This window comes from Protopterus annectens, chromosome 5.part0 (genome assembly GCF_019279795.1).
Source record: "Protopterus annectens isolate FY-2018-M chromosome 5.part0, PAN1.0, whole genome shotgun sequence".
Lineage (NCBI taxonomy): Eukaryota > Metazoa > Chordata > Ceratodontiformes > Protopteridae > Protopterus > Protopterus annectens.
Window position 1 is genome coordinate 822,636,806 of NC_056735.1, and position 14,208 is coordinate 822,651,013.

The following is a 14,208-nucleotide window of genomic DNA, read 5'->3' on the forward strand; positions in this document are numbered from 1 at the left end:
TTAAAAAGGAAGACAAAACTGCTTATTTCATCACAGCAAAATAACTTCACTATTCATACTGCTGCACCAAGGCTAAATTAGAAAAATCTCTGCTTTAAAAACTGCAAAACCACTTGAGCCATCTGAAATGTGAAAAATACCCAAGGAACTCGGCTACTTTTTTGTAACAAACAGTTTGTAAGCTAAATGACAACACAATGGTTCGATTTTTGATTCCTTTATTTAAAATCTGTACTTACATTATGTTTTGAGGCTTTCCTTATACTAGAAATGCATTCAAAATGCATTCACTGCTGAGTGTGGCTGCTATGTATTTACACTTTAATACTTTTGATAACGACACAGGTGGCCTTAGGCATAGGCCGCCTAGGACGCTGCTCTAGGGGATATGGATGGTATGTCTGCTCAGTATTTATTTTATTTTTTTGTAGTAAAGAAATGCTTTCTTTAAAATATGTTGAGTGAATACAGGAAAAACTGATGAGTAAGACAAGCTGTGAGAAAAAGGAAGAAAAAAGTAATCTGGATGGTGTAGGTAGACCAGGATGGGGACAGCAGGTAATATGGTGGGGGGTGCTGTGGAGATCTTTTGCCTAGGGCACCAGATGACCAAAGGCTGACCCTGGATAATGAGCTGAATTGACTGATCCCAACAGAGCCTCTCTGCCACACACCAGGATGAAGTAAAGAGAAATAAAGATTAACACAGATTCCGTACAAAATTAACATTCTAGCGTCCATGGACAAATACAATAACAATACATAATTCAAATTACATGCTGCTACATATGAAGGTATACTTGGAGACAGCCATGTGAAAATTTTGTTGAGACACGACTACAGATGACAAAGGGGATATGGATGGTATGTCTGCTCAGCCAATGGCACAGGCACATTACACCATTAGTGTGCTCACTTTTGCCAAAAGAGAACACTGTATGATTCTGACTTCTGAGATTCTTACCATATCATCAGTGGTCACTAGAAAAAGCCAAATCGGGTCCCTCAGCCCTACCTTAAGGTAAATTACTTAATGGTGTTTGTATAAATGTTTGAAAAGGAGCACAATTTAATATCTGAATCTGCATGGATGGTCCCAAAGAGTTGCATATTGCTGATTCCTTGCACCCTTACATTTGATATGCTCCATTTTGAAGCTGTGTTTCATACCACCCTTCAGATTCCCGCCATCATCGTCATTATCAATCCCCTTTTCCACCATTTATACAAGAGATCAGGGTGTCAGATCAACATTAGTCAATGTGGCCAAATCACCTACTGCCAATGTTTACACTACTAAGTGGCTAGTTCTGACATTAATTAAATATGCATCATCCTCCTGGAATAACAAACTACACATCAGTGCATCAGTATAGTTATTCACAAGATTACATCAAGCTCACTATCCTCACTACATACTACATCACCAACTGCAGTCTCAAAGAGAAGGCAACATCCTATACCTAAGAAAGAAAGCTGCTAGCAACACTTTTGCATAATAGTGGCAACATTCTGCAGAACTAAATGATAATCTCAAGCCTTCACCCACTTACCAAGGTATGAGAAAAGATTACACTCGAGCAACGACTTCATTGTGTATAACACTGAAACAGTCACGGTAGAGGGCACAAACCTCGATTAAAATTGTCAACATTATTTTAAAAGAACTGAGCAAAGGAGGTTGCAAGGGTAAATTTTGTAGCATCTCTCAAAAACAATGTATTAAGTTAATCACACGCTGCAGCTACAAAATCTAGGTGCATTAATACTTACTGGTTATATAACAGTGATGATGCAATGACAACAAAACAAAAGCATTCAAATCAAACAGGACTCTACAGTATCCAGTGCAAGGACATTAAGAACTAGGTGTTTCATTCAAACAGACATTTCTGACCTTACTAGTATGTCTTAAAACAAGTGACTAAATTCATATGGCACTGCAGTAGGATATGCCAGCTACTAAAAAAAAGAGGTTATGTACTCACCATAACATTCCATGTTTGTAGTCCATCTCGCCCTTCATTCTTTCAAATGGGTTCGGAGCCAATCCTCACCTCCGACTCGGCCGATTACAAAACTCAAAGTCTCTTAGTTGGCTCGTGGCAAGGTAGGTATCCCCAAAGTGCACTAGTAAGAATCCCCAGATGCTGCTGACTATAAAAGTGACAGAAAAATTATCCACAAAGAACAACAAAGATGAAAGGTCTTCACCCTACCAAAGGCAGTACTATCCTGTCTCCAGATCCTCCAAGAATACATGGACAGGGGTAGGTGGGTGGGTTCATAAGAATGAAGGGCGAGATGGACTACAAACATGGAATGTTATGGTGAGTACATAACTTCTTTATGCTCTGTAGTCCTATCTCTCCTTCATTCTTATATATGGAACAGCGTCCCTAGCACTATTTTCTCGGTTGGCTCACCGGAATATACTCCTAAGAAATGTGGAACCAAAGGAGGCTCTACCCCTTGAGGTCAAATCCAATTTGTAATGAGTAATAAAGGTATGAGGGGTAGCCCATGTTGCTGCTGCACAAATACTGTCAATTGGGACTCTGGCTTGAAAGGCAGCAGATGTGGATAGGGATCTGGTAGAATGAGCCTTAATTTTAAAAGGAAGTTCTTTTCCAGTGGAAGAGTAGATAAAAGAGATACAGTTGGAAATCTAATTAGATAGAGTTACCTTGGAGACTGGCAGACTTATCCTAGTTTCAGAATAGGATACGAACAACTGGTCTGATTTTCTAATTTCCTTGGTTCTATGTAGGTAGAACCGTTAACCGTCTGTGAACATCAAGTTGATAAAATTTATATTCTGCACTGTTTGAATGATTAGGAAAAAATACAGGCAGTTCGATAGTTTGGTTCAAATTAGACTGAGAGCAAACTTTGGGGATGAAGGAAGGGTTTTGTACTAAGGGAAACTCTGTTTCTATGAAAAATCAAGTAAGATGGTTTGATTAACAGTGCTTGCAACTCTGACACCCTTCTAGCTGATGTAATAGCTACTAGAAAAATGGTCTTCCAAGACAGAAACTTCAGTTCACAAGAATGTGCAGGTTCAAAAGGCGGGGAAGTAAGTTTGGACAGAACGAAATTTTGGACAGAACGAAATTTAGATCCCAAGGAGATACAGGTTCCTGAAAGGAAGGTCTTAGCAAGGTAGTGCCTTTGAGGAAAGTTTTACACAATCTGTGAGCCATCAGATTAGGCTCATGTTGTCCCAAATGAAAAATGGATATTGCTGCCAGTTGAACTTTAATTGTAGCAGCAGCTGATCCCCGATGGAGAAGTTTGGTTAGGAATTCTAACACCAAGGGGATGGGTGCTGTATAAGGATCTACATTTTTCTCTTTTGCCCAGATAGAAAATCTCCATTTGCTAGCATATAATTTCCTCGTAGAAGGTTTGTGGGAAGATGTGAGGATATGGGTCACTGCAGGTGAAAAATCATGAAGCCTGACTAGGGATGGAAGTGGAGCAGTCACGCTGTCAAGTTGAGGGTTTGGAGGCAGGGGTGAAGGGAATCTGACGTGTGTCAAGAGGTCTGGAACTGGGTCCAGAGTCCATGGATCGTCTAGGAGATGAGGCCCGAGAAAGGGGAACCAAATCTGACGAGGCCAATAAGGAGTGATCAGAATAATTTTGCTTCCCAAGGACTTTACTTTCTGGACCACTTTCGATATGAGTGGAAAGGGGTAAACGCATAAAGAAGTCCCGGAGGCCAATTGTGAACATGTGCGTCTCTCGGTGACTCCCCCGGAGGGAGGGATAAGGGAGTAGTAGCTGCTGCATTTGACACTGATTGGACTGGCAAACAGATCGCATCAAGGCTGTCTCCATGTGCAGAAAATCTGTTCAGTGACTTTCTGATTTAGAGACCACTCATGCGGCATCAAGATTGCCTTGCTGAGCTTGTCGGCTATCACACTGGTTGTCCCCGGGATATGCACTGCTACTAGAAAGCGCTGGGAAGATATCACCCACTGCCAAACACGAAGAGCCTCTCGACATAGGGGGTAAGGTCTGGTTCCTCCTTGCTTGTTTAGATACCATACTACTGACATATTGCCCTACTGGATTGCTATCGTCCCTAGAGGAAGAAAGTCGTGAAGTGCTTGCAACGCTAGTAGCACTGCTCTCATCTCTAGGACATTGCTATGCAAGTGAGCCTCATGATCTTTCCGTGTGTCTTGGACAGTCCTGCCTGGATAATGCCCCCCCCCACCCTATCTGGGAGGCATCTGTGGTCACAGTAGCAACGGGATGGCGAGGAAGGAAGGGTGTACCTGTCATCAGTTGATCGGGCTGAATTCATCAACAAAGGTCCTTTTTACAAGATTCAGTTAAGAGAATATGATGAGATAGAGGTAGTTGTTGAAGAGACCACTACGAAAAAAGAAGTCATTGAAGGATTCGCATATGCAATCTGGCTAGGGGAAATAGAGTTATGGTAGAAGCCATGGTCCCTAAAAGTTTCAGCACTGTCTTGGCGTTGACGTTTTGCTGAGGAAGTCAGCTGTATATCTGTTGCCTGAGATTTTGAATTCGGTCTGCAGGAAGATGAGCCATCGTGGCGACTGTGTCCAATTCTGCGCCTATAAATGTCACAAATTGAGAGGGCGACAAGGCAGACTTTTCCCAATTTATCATAATTTCTAGCTGTGTGTAGAGCTGGATGCTTGAACCCCTGGCTTGTAGGAGTGGCGGTGGCGGTCAGGAGCCAGTCATCCAGGTACGGAAACACTTGGAATCCATGACGTCTCAAGTGAGCTGTCACTACCGCCATGCATTTGGTGAACATACTGGTGGCTGTGGTAAGACCAAAGGGCAGAGCACGAAATTGGTAATGACTGGCTCCCAGCCGGAAGCACAGATGACTCCTAGATGCTCTGTCCATTTTAGTGTGGTAGTACGCATCCTGGAGATCTATGAAGCACATCCAATTGTCTTTCCCTAACAGAGGGAGTACAGAATGCAGGGTTACCATTTGGAACTTGGACTTCTTTACTGATTCGTTTAATTTGCTGAGGTCCAAAATGGGCCTCCAGTCCCCTGTTCGTTTTGGTACTAAAAAGAATCTGGAGTAAGTTCTGAATCCTATCTGGTCTGCGGGGATGGTTTGGATGACTCTCTTTGAAAGCAACCTTTGAACTTCTATAGTTGCTTGATCCTTGTGATTAGGTGGAACATCTGGGATCTTCTTGGGGGTGTGGGGTGGAAGAAAGAAGGGTATGGAGCATCCTCTGGTGATTATTCTTTGTACCCACTTGTCTTGGGTGATGTTGAGCCAGGCTTCTGGATACAAAGATAAGCAACCCCCGACTGGCTCCAGGGAAGCGCAGCCAAGCCCCACATCAAGAGCGCTGATAGGGACGGCCATGAAAAGAATCGTGGCCACCCTGGTTGGGGGGACCCCCCCCCCGCCTCTAGAGCGACATCTACCATTAGCTCCTCCTCCCCTGCCTCTGAAGGAGGAATCAACCTGTGCGTCCGGGAAAGGTCTCTGGGATTTCTTGAACCACATTTTCCCGCCTCTCTGACCCTTGGGGTATGGTCTAGAAGGGACGGTACAATGTACTCCCATGGCAGAGAGAGTTTTCCCTTCCTGTTCGCACCTGGTGAATGTATCTTTTACCTTAGGTCCAAACAAAGAGGAACCGTCGAAGGGGCGTTGGTAAAAGTAGATTTGATGGGCTCCGTAAAATTACATAAGTGCATCCAGGAGTGTCTCCTAAGGGAAACCCCTGAACCCACTGCCCTACTCACTCCATCTGCTGCATAGGAAATCAGCGTCATGGAGGAGTTAACAATGGAATTTAAGGTGGACAACTGAGCAGTAACTTTCTTAGGGACTCCTTCAGTTGATGTACCTTGGAGAGTATCTCCTAGCTCCTTTAAGAGATCTCTTTAAAGCCTAGTAAAATGTGTGAGGTAATTCAGCGATCTGAGAGTAAAAGCCGCTGAAGAGAAGATACGCTTCCCATATCTATCCATCGTTCGAGACTTCTTGTTCGGTGGATGGACAGATGTAGAAGTCTCCGGTAGTTCCTTCTTTGTGGCTGCCGCTACCACTATGGCATCTACAGGCACATCTTTGGTCAAGAACTCTTTCTCTTTGGGGGCTGAGAGAAATTTGTTGGATCTTTTGAAGACTGGTTCCACAGCATTAGAAGTTTCCCACACCTTTCGACTAACTAGGTCCAGGAGCTCATCAAAAGGTGGAGACACCCAAGAGGTTGAAGGTTGAGACCCAAAACCCTTCAGGTACACAGACTCCACATCAGAAGGGGAGACAGTGGGCCAGCCACCTCTCTGCTTCAGGATCTCTAAGATATCTACAAAGGAGATATCATCAGAGGGTAACCTAGAGGACCCTTCTGACTCCTCGAGGTCAGTGTCCGAGGTGATGGACTCATCGAGGAGTCTACATGCTTCCTCCTGCATGTCCTCAGAAGGGTATTCTGAGGAGGTTTTGGAAGACTGGAGGCCACCCAATGGGGGCTCCTGAGGCTGCAGGTCTGTGCTGCCAACAGAGAGAGATGGTGCTGACACAGAGGTCGGTGCTTGAGGGGGAAAGGGTATCGGTACCCTTGTGCGGAGCTGACGACCGAGACAGCACACTCCTCATCATCTCAAATGCAGATCTCTCTGGCTCCGAGGACAGCCCCGGTTCTGAGGAAACGGAGGTAGCCCTCAGCTCCGAGATGGATGCAGGGTCCAAGCTCAAACTAGCCAACGCACCGAGAGGTAAGCTCGACACTGAGGAAGTCCGGGTCCAAGCGTCCCTGTTGGGGCCAGCTAGTGAGCTTCAGTTCCTAGACACCAAGGACGGCGCCAAAGGTGTCGGAGAACTCGGCTCCAAGACAGACACAAGGGGTGCTGGAACTGAGGGTTCCACAACAAGTGGCCCCGAAATCTCCAGCTACGAAGGACCAACACGGCTCGGAGGAGGAACAAGCAACAGGGAGAATAGTCTTAGATGGCTCCGCAACCGAGTCGGAACCAGCAACAATTTTGGTAAAGCAGACTACTTCAAAAGTCTAAGCTCTACTCTGTCTATATCCTCTTCCGAAAGGCTCTTGGAGGATCTGGATGACAGGGTAGGCGACCTAGATCTCTGTAATATGGGAGATTGTAAAGGTGGGGAGACAGGCAAAAGCTCTCTAGACTGGGTCCAATGCAATTTCTCAGTGGTCGGCTCCGAAAGACTTGGGGCCGATACTGCAGTGTCAACATCGATAACCTAGACCGGCTCCGAGGACAGTGGAGCCGAAGAGGAAGAAGGCTTATCCAACTTTAATACTTTCTGAGGAGGTCCAGACAAATTAGCCAGTGCAGGAGAATGTCTCTTTGCTGACTTGATGGCTGATGGCTCTTTCTTTGAAGAGGGAGACTTGGAGGATGATGAATAGCTGGCTAAATCCTCCTCGAATGAAGGCGTAAGGAGACCTTTCAGTATTAATTTGTTCTTCCTTTCTTGGAGAACTCTGGAGCTGAAGGAGTGACAGAAAGAACAAGTTTCCTGTAGATGAATGGCTCCGAGGCAGTAAACACAGTTACTATGGCCGTCAGTGATTGACATTTTTTGGGAGCACTTAAGGCACTTTTTAAAACCCGAAGGTTTATGATCTTCGGACTCCTTAGACATGCTTAGTACAAACAGAACTCTATAAAGACAGAAGAGAGGACAAGGTCCTCTAACTTAAACGGGGCTCACCCTGTATGAAAACTACACACAAAAAAGACAGTCGAGGACTAGGTCCTCTAACTTAAACGGGCCTAGCCCTGTAGAGGGAACAACACCAGAACGTTTAATAAAGGACTAGGTCCTCTAACTTAAACGGACCTAGCTGCTAGGAAACAGGAAAGAAACTAAGTCAGAAAAAATACCACAAAAAGTAAAATTTAAACAGGCTAAAAACTAGCCAATAATAGCAAACGACACTGCACACAGAATACTATTCTACTGAAATACTACAAAGCAAGGTCCTAACACAACCACGGACCTACACTAACAGGAAACTATCTCAAAAAACTAGCACACAGAAGGGATAACACTCGGAGAACAAAATACAGACCTAGAGACGGCCAACAAGCTCTAAGCAATAACTACAGAAAATTTAGCAAAAACACACTACTATTTACTACCTATGATAACTATTACTAAATCTATGTAAACGAAGCTATTTTATAAGCAGAAATTTCAGTAAGAACTATAATAGTAATAAAAAATATCCAACTTAGCCACAGCCAAGCAAGAAGCACTTCTGAACTTGTAGACACGGTAAACAAGATCTGGGGATTCTTACTAGTACACTATGGGATACTTACCTTGCCACGAGCCAACTAAGAGACTTTGAGCTTTGTAATTGACCAAGTTGGCTCCGAACCCATATGCAAGAATAAAGGCGAGATAGTACTACAGAACGTGCAGCATAAAAGTACTCTTAATATCCACATCTGACAAGAATCTCCAAAAGAACGTACAAGAGATATTAAAGTACAAGGAACTCATAAAAAAAGTATGGGGGAAAAATGAATAAAAATAAGAACTGTAACAGTTTTGGAGACATTCAGCTGTGCTAACACAAGCCAACACTCAACCCTGACCCACAGCATACTACATTAGCAAAAAGACTAAATCAAATACAACTAATACAAATAAATGTAAATGGACAACTTTTCAACATGCTTCCTTTACATTACAATCTATTTAGCTTTCCATACTCTGTCCAACCAATGTGAATCTTAAATTTACTTAAACGAGATCAGGGCTTTTAATATGAAAAACTATCAACAACATGCTGTGGTTTAAGTCTGTACCATTTTGTTTGAAAATCCCAAAAATGTATTATGTCCACATGCCACATTAAGTTTTGCAGTTCACTGAAAATTATTTTACTTTACCTGTTTGTGTAGATTGTCCTCACCCAGTTCTCAAACTTTAAAAGTAGAAAAATACTGACTGCTGCTATAATAATTTATGTAAAACATTCCAGATGTGAAAATAAGCTACACAACACAATTTGCTACTCCATTAATTTCTGCCTACGGTGTTACTTTGACTCAATAAAATGAATTGAGATGAGACAGACGCTACAATACTTGCTTTCTGTTGTCTTTCCATAAAAATTATTTATTTCTCTTGATGGATCTGCTAGATAGCAGGTAAAAAAAAAAAAAAGATGCACTGGATGTGATCTCCATAAAGTCTTTAAATATGCAGGACACTCCAAAATAAACTAAATCATATGCAGATTCCTGCAGCTACATCGTTAGTATTTAATGTTATACAAAATATCTGTGATTTACATGATAAATAACTGTATAATGGATTCTGCGAGGTAGCATGCATTCCACTGTGGTCAGTATTTTAAATTAAGCACATCATGCGCATTTTACATCAAAATAAGACCCTTTATACATATTCAAAAGACATTTCATTTAAGTGAAATATTTCAGACATGTCCATTTCCTTGCACTGTCCATTTGTCTATGTGCTTTTTCAATTATCTTTCACATCTGTAGTACTTAAAAAAAACTTCTTCCACACAGGGGAAATGTCTCCACATCAGACTAGACAAGAACAGGATGACAGTACGCTGCTTGTCTGGTGCCAGGATCCGTGATGCTATAAAGGCCCTAATGTCCCTTAAATCAGACAAATATGACTACAGTTTAGTGGTGGCACTTATGGAAATGAATGACCTAAGGTGTTCCACCCGAAAGGACATGCAGAGAAACAGGTTAGAACTTAATATGTAACTGCTAGAGTCAGGAAAGGCATAGTACTCAAGACCAATCTTGCCTTCACCAGGAATGAAGTCTTGGCTCAAACTCAGTATGTGTCAGCCTGGGATGAGATGCTCGATAAAGTATCCTTCTACACACAGGATGGCTTAAACCTTTATTGTCCCCATAATAACTTTTTGGGGCACAGTCCCTTACTCCTTATTCCTATACAGCTAACTCAAACTCATTCAACATCATGGAGGCACTACTCAATGCTAGGACTCCACATAAACTGATGCTAGATGTTGAGGCCTTCCTGCAACTGAAACACATTTTTACCTGATTAACTTACTCAAACATTGTTTCAGTGCAATGACAGTACTCCCTCTACACCAGGGTATAGTGAGTACCACTTCTTCAGGCCCTTGGATAACAGTGGGGTAATATATGTATTTATCAGAAACCTCATCACCTCACATCAGATTACCCACAACCCTAAACCTGGAGCTCCTGGAGATCCAAACCACCCTAAAAAATCTAACAATTACTTCATTGCTTGCTGCAGATCTTTATCAAAGTTCCCCAAAGATCATGGAGACTACCTTAATAACATTGAGGGTTTAAATATCAAACCAAATACCGTCATGCTAGGGGATTTCAATTACCCAAACGTTGACTACCACATTTAACCCTCTAAAACACAGTTAGCATTTCCAAGGCTTTGTTAATACCAATGCACTGGAGCAAATTGTAAAACTATCCATTACAGACTCTAATATCCTGGACTCAGTCATTGCCAACCTAGCTCCCAGCTCTACACAGCTTGCATCTTCTCATCCTGGTTAAATATGACCACAAATCAGTAATCCTTTTTGTCAGGCCTAGTGGTAGCATCCCACCTCCAAATGAAACCACTTTTAGGAACTTCCACAATGCAAACCTATTTAACTTTGCAGAAGACTATACAAAATTACAATCATTTTCCATAAGCTTATACAGAATTCCCCTCAATCCTCCACAAACTGACCCAAGGGAAACGGTTAGTGCATTCACCTCCAACTTTTGCCAGCACCTAAACAGGCTGCATAGTAAAGTCTGTACCCATCCTCCCTTAATATAATAGTAAATTCAGAATGGAACCCCCAACAAAAGGAAAATGAAAAGTTGCAAGAAATCCCCAACTCTTTCCTCAAGGCCACAGTGAAGTATGCCAGTAAAGAACTTAAGAGTACAACTAGAAAATGTAAAACGAAGTACAAAGTTAAGGTCTTTACACACATCAAAGGAAATAAATCTTCAGTTGTTGTTGTTGTAGTGTCTTTCGGCTTTTCCCGGTTAAGGGTCGCCACAGCGGAACTCCGGTCCGCTAATGATTGGTGGTTGATTTTTACGTGCAGAGTTACCAGCCCTGACGCACAACCTTCAACGAAGGTATGCCCATTCACGCAGGTCTCCACGCAGAAGACGCTCTAGCTGAGAATCGAACCGGACAGCGTCTTACTGTGAGGCGACAACGCTACCATAAAAAATCTTTAGTTACATCATGAAATTAAATAATAATGCCCAACAATGCACCGAGTGTACCCACAATATCACAAATTCTGAAGATATCAAACATTCTGACTCCAAAGGATACAGCCAATACACTACCACACAAATTTAATGCTAACTTTACCTTATAGCAACATTACTGTCCCTATTATCTCTGAAAATGTAATTTCCCTGGAAATTGTCTGGGAACAAGTCTCAGAAGCCCTGTCAAAGGCTACAAATAATACTTTGATGGGAAGAAGCACAGCAGGCTGCATTCTCATTGGTGTCAAGCATGCATTATTTACACTTTTACTTTTGGATTTGTGTAATTTCAAATCATCTATGCACATTAGTGGAGCTTGTTCATTTAGAAATTTAAGAACAATTTGTCATACTCTGATACGATTTTATCAAGTGGTAGTTTTTTTTTTTAGTATATTCCAGTTATACCTCTCCATGGAAGCACTAAAAGTATCAGTTCAAAGTTTTGATAAGTTGCAAACTGTGCTAGAGTGATGCTGTTTAGGGATATAGGTGAAGGATATTTTAGCAAAGTTGGGAAGATTGTTACTTAAGTTATCTGGCATTGCACCCGTAGAGTTTACTTTACTATGGTCTGAATTCAGAATCCAGTCAAATGGATGTTAATCATCATATCTAGTTTGGATTGGAATTAGATGACTAAAACCACACAGGTTTAAAATGTTTAAGGGGAAGAGTCACAGCAAGCAGCAGGCCAACTTATGTTTAAATCACCTAGGAAGATATTTTCCTGATGGATGTTAGTAGAAGCAAAAGAGAAGATGTCCTCAGCAATAGGGATACATGTTCGGCAGTAGGGATGTTGTTTCCTGGCCATGTACACATATATACACACACACAAACCCAGACACACATAGACACTCTCTCTGATGTACACTTCTGTGGTTGTTAATTTTTAGGAAGATGAGTCAGTTACTGAAAATGGGGACAGTATGTAAATAAAGAGAAATTTCAAGTATGTTGGGGTACATAATTGTCACTCTATGACCTTTCTGGCAAGAGATAAAAGTCATTTTATTTTGCATGTGCGATTTAATCCTAATTTATAGACTAAACAGTAGTGGCATAAGTAAGTTTGTTTATGAAAATGTGTATGTGAGGAATGATGCAGACAGTGAGATGTAGTGTTTTGTGTGGACAGACTGGATAATCTGATTTGGTACAAAAGTGATGTACAGCTTCGAGTGAGATGTAGTGAGATGGTCAAGCAGTTTGACAGGGAGAATTGCTAGCATTCAAGTCACTAATGTTTGGGACAGAATGAGGAAACACAAAAATGGAATGGAGCTGTACAGCAGCAGGAGGGATAAAGAGAACAGTCTTATCTGAGGCAGTTACTGGAGAACAGGGGACAGGAGACGTGTTTACTATAACAGAGTAATATGAAGGTTACAGATCTGTGACCAAAGGTGGATAACAGAAAAAAAGGTAAATGATTGAATGGCAACTACTGTATTGATAAGTAAGATGGACTGATGAGAGACTTACCATCCCAGGACTGTGTACATCCAGAAGCAATCATTGTGAGAACATGGAAAGCAGTTAGTGTACATGTTACATACAAAATCTAAGAAAGAAATTTCAGAGGTAGCAAAGCACAGTATGATGCATCTGCAGTGAAGTGTTACAGACACAGCACTGATAATATACACAGCTAGAGAGTGGAGAGATAAAGGATGGAAATAGAGTAGGCAAGAAAAAAGCAAAATACTATATTCAAGTATGACAGCAACCATATTAAGAGGGGGAAATGTAAGAGAGCAAAAAGGTTCAGTACCTCTGCAAGGACTAAAATTTATGACAGAAGACACCAGCAGTAGGGGCTGGATAACAAAGGCTTTACTCTGTGGAAACCTTAGTCCTAGTGAGTGTTGAATAGCTAATTTCTGATGCACCTTTTTGTCTATCGACAATTAAATGGGGCCTCCAACAGAGTGCATGTCACTATTACAGGCAGAAAATTAATAAACAGATTCTTACACTATTTTTACTGAGACAGTTAGCTACAGAAAAAAAAATAGTTCATATCACTTTAGGTCTTGCTTCAGTGAATGGCAGGGATGTTTTTATTTTGCTAACCTGCTAACACAGTGGCAGTTTGGACACCATGGTCAAAGAGCATTATGAGTATGAAATCAAGGCACTAACAGTTAAACAGCAAAATTACTCCTACAAATAGAGCCAGTCATTTTATCAGCTTCCCTTACAATCCGCTGAAGAGCCTTCAATACTATCAAAATGCACACTTCAGTACAACATCACAGTTAGGAAAACGTGTAGGAAGCAGAAAAATATCAATGGTTACAGCAAGACAAAGGGAAGTGGTCTCAGAACACTAGTTCTACAATGCCACTGAACCACTAGCAATACAACAGTTTTCATTGTATTGGTTCACAGTACAGAGGACACAATAAAAGAACAAAACAACCTGGAACATTCACCATCTAAAAATACAAGTTGTTCAATGTTAAGTCAGCAAATGAGGTTTTCTAAAGCATCTCATTTATAAGTCACTGACCACAGTTGTAATACATTATACTACTTTATTATACTAACATCATTTTTACAATCACATGTCCGTTAACAACAACCCAACCCCCCAAAAAAAAAACTTTGCAAAAAGCACAGTATGTTTTATGTCAAATAAGAGCTTGTACACAGACGTACATCTTATTCAGAAATACTGCTAAACTTTTACAGACATTTTCAAATGGGGCAGAAACACTGCTATATGTCTTTTTCAAATAATAACTTTCTATAAAAGCACTCAATTACCCAAAATACATGTAAAATCAGTACACATTTACTTATGTAAACATAAATCTAAAAGTGAAATCAGATGGCTTACAAATAGGAGTTAGCACACTTTACTGCAGTGTGGGAAGACAAATATCT

The 14,208-nt window shown here is 41.5% G+C and overlaps 1 protein-coding gene across 1 annotated transcript in view; it reads right to left on the minus strand.

Annotated features, from left to right (window-relative positions):
• Window positions 1-14,208, minus strand: part of TUBGCP3 (tubulin gamma complex associated protein 3) — a 1,295,126-nt gene that overhangs the window by 1,143,601 nt on the left and 137,317 nt on the right. The window lies entirely within an intron of this gene.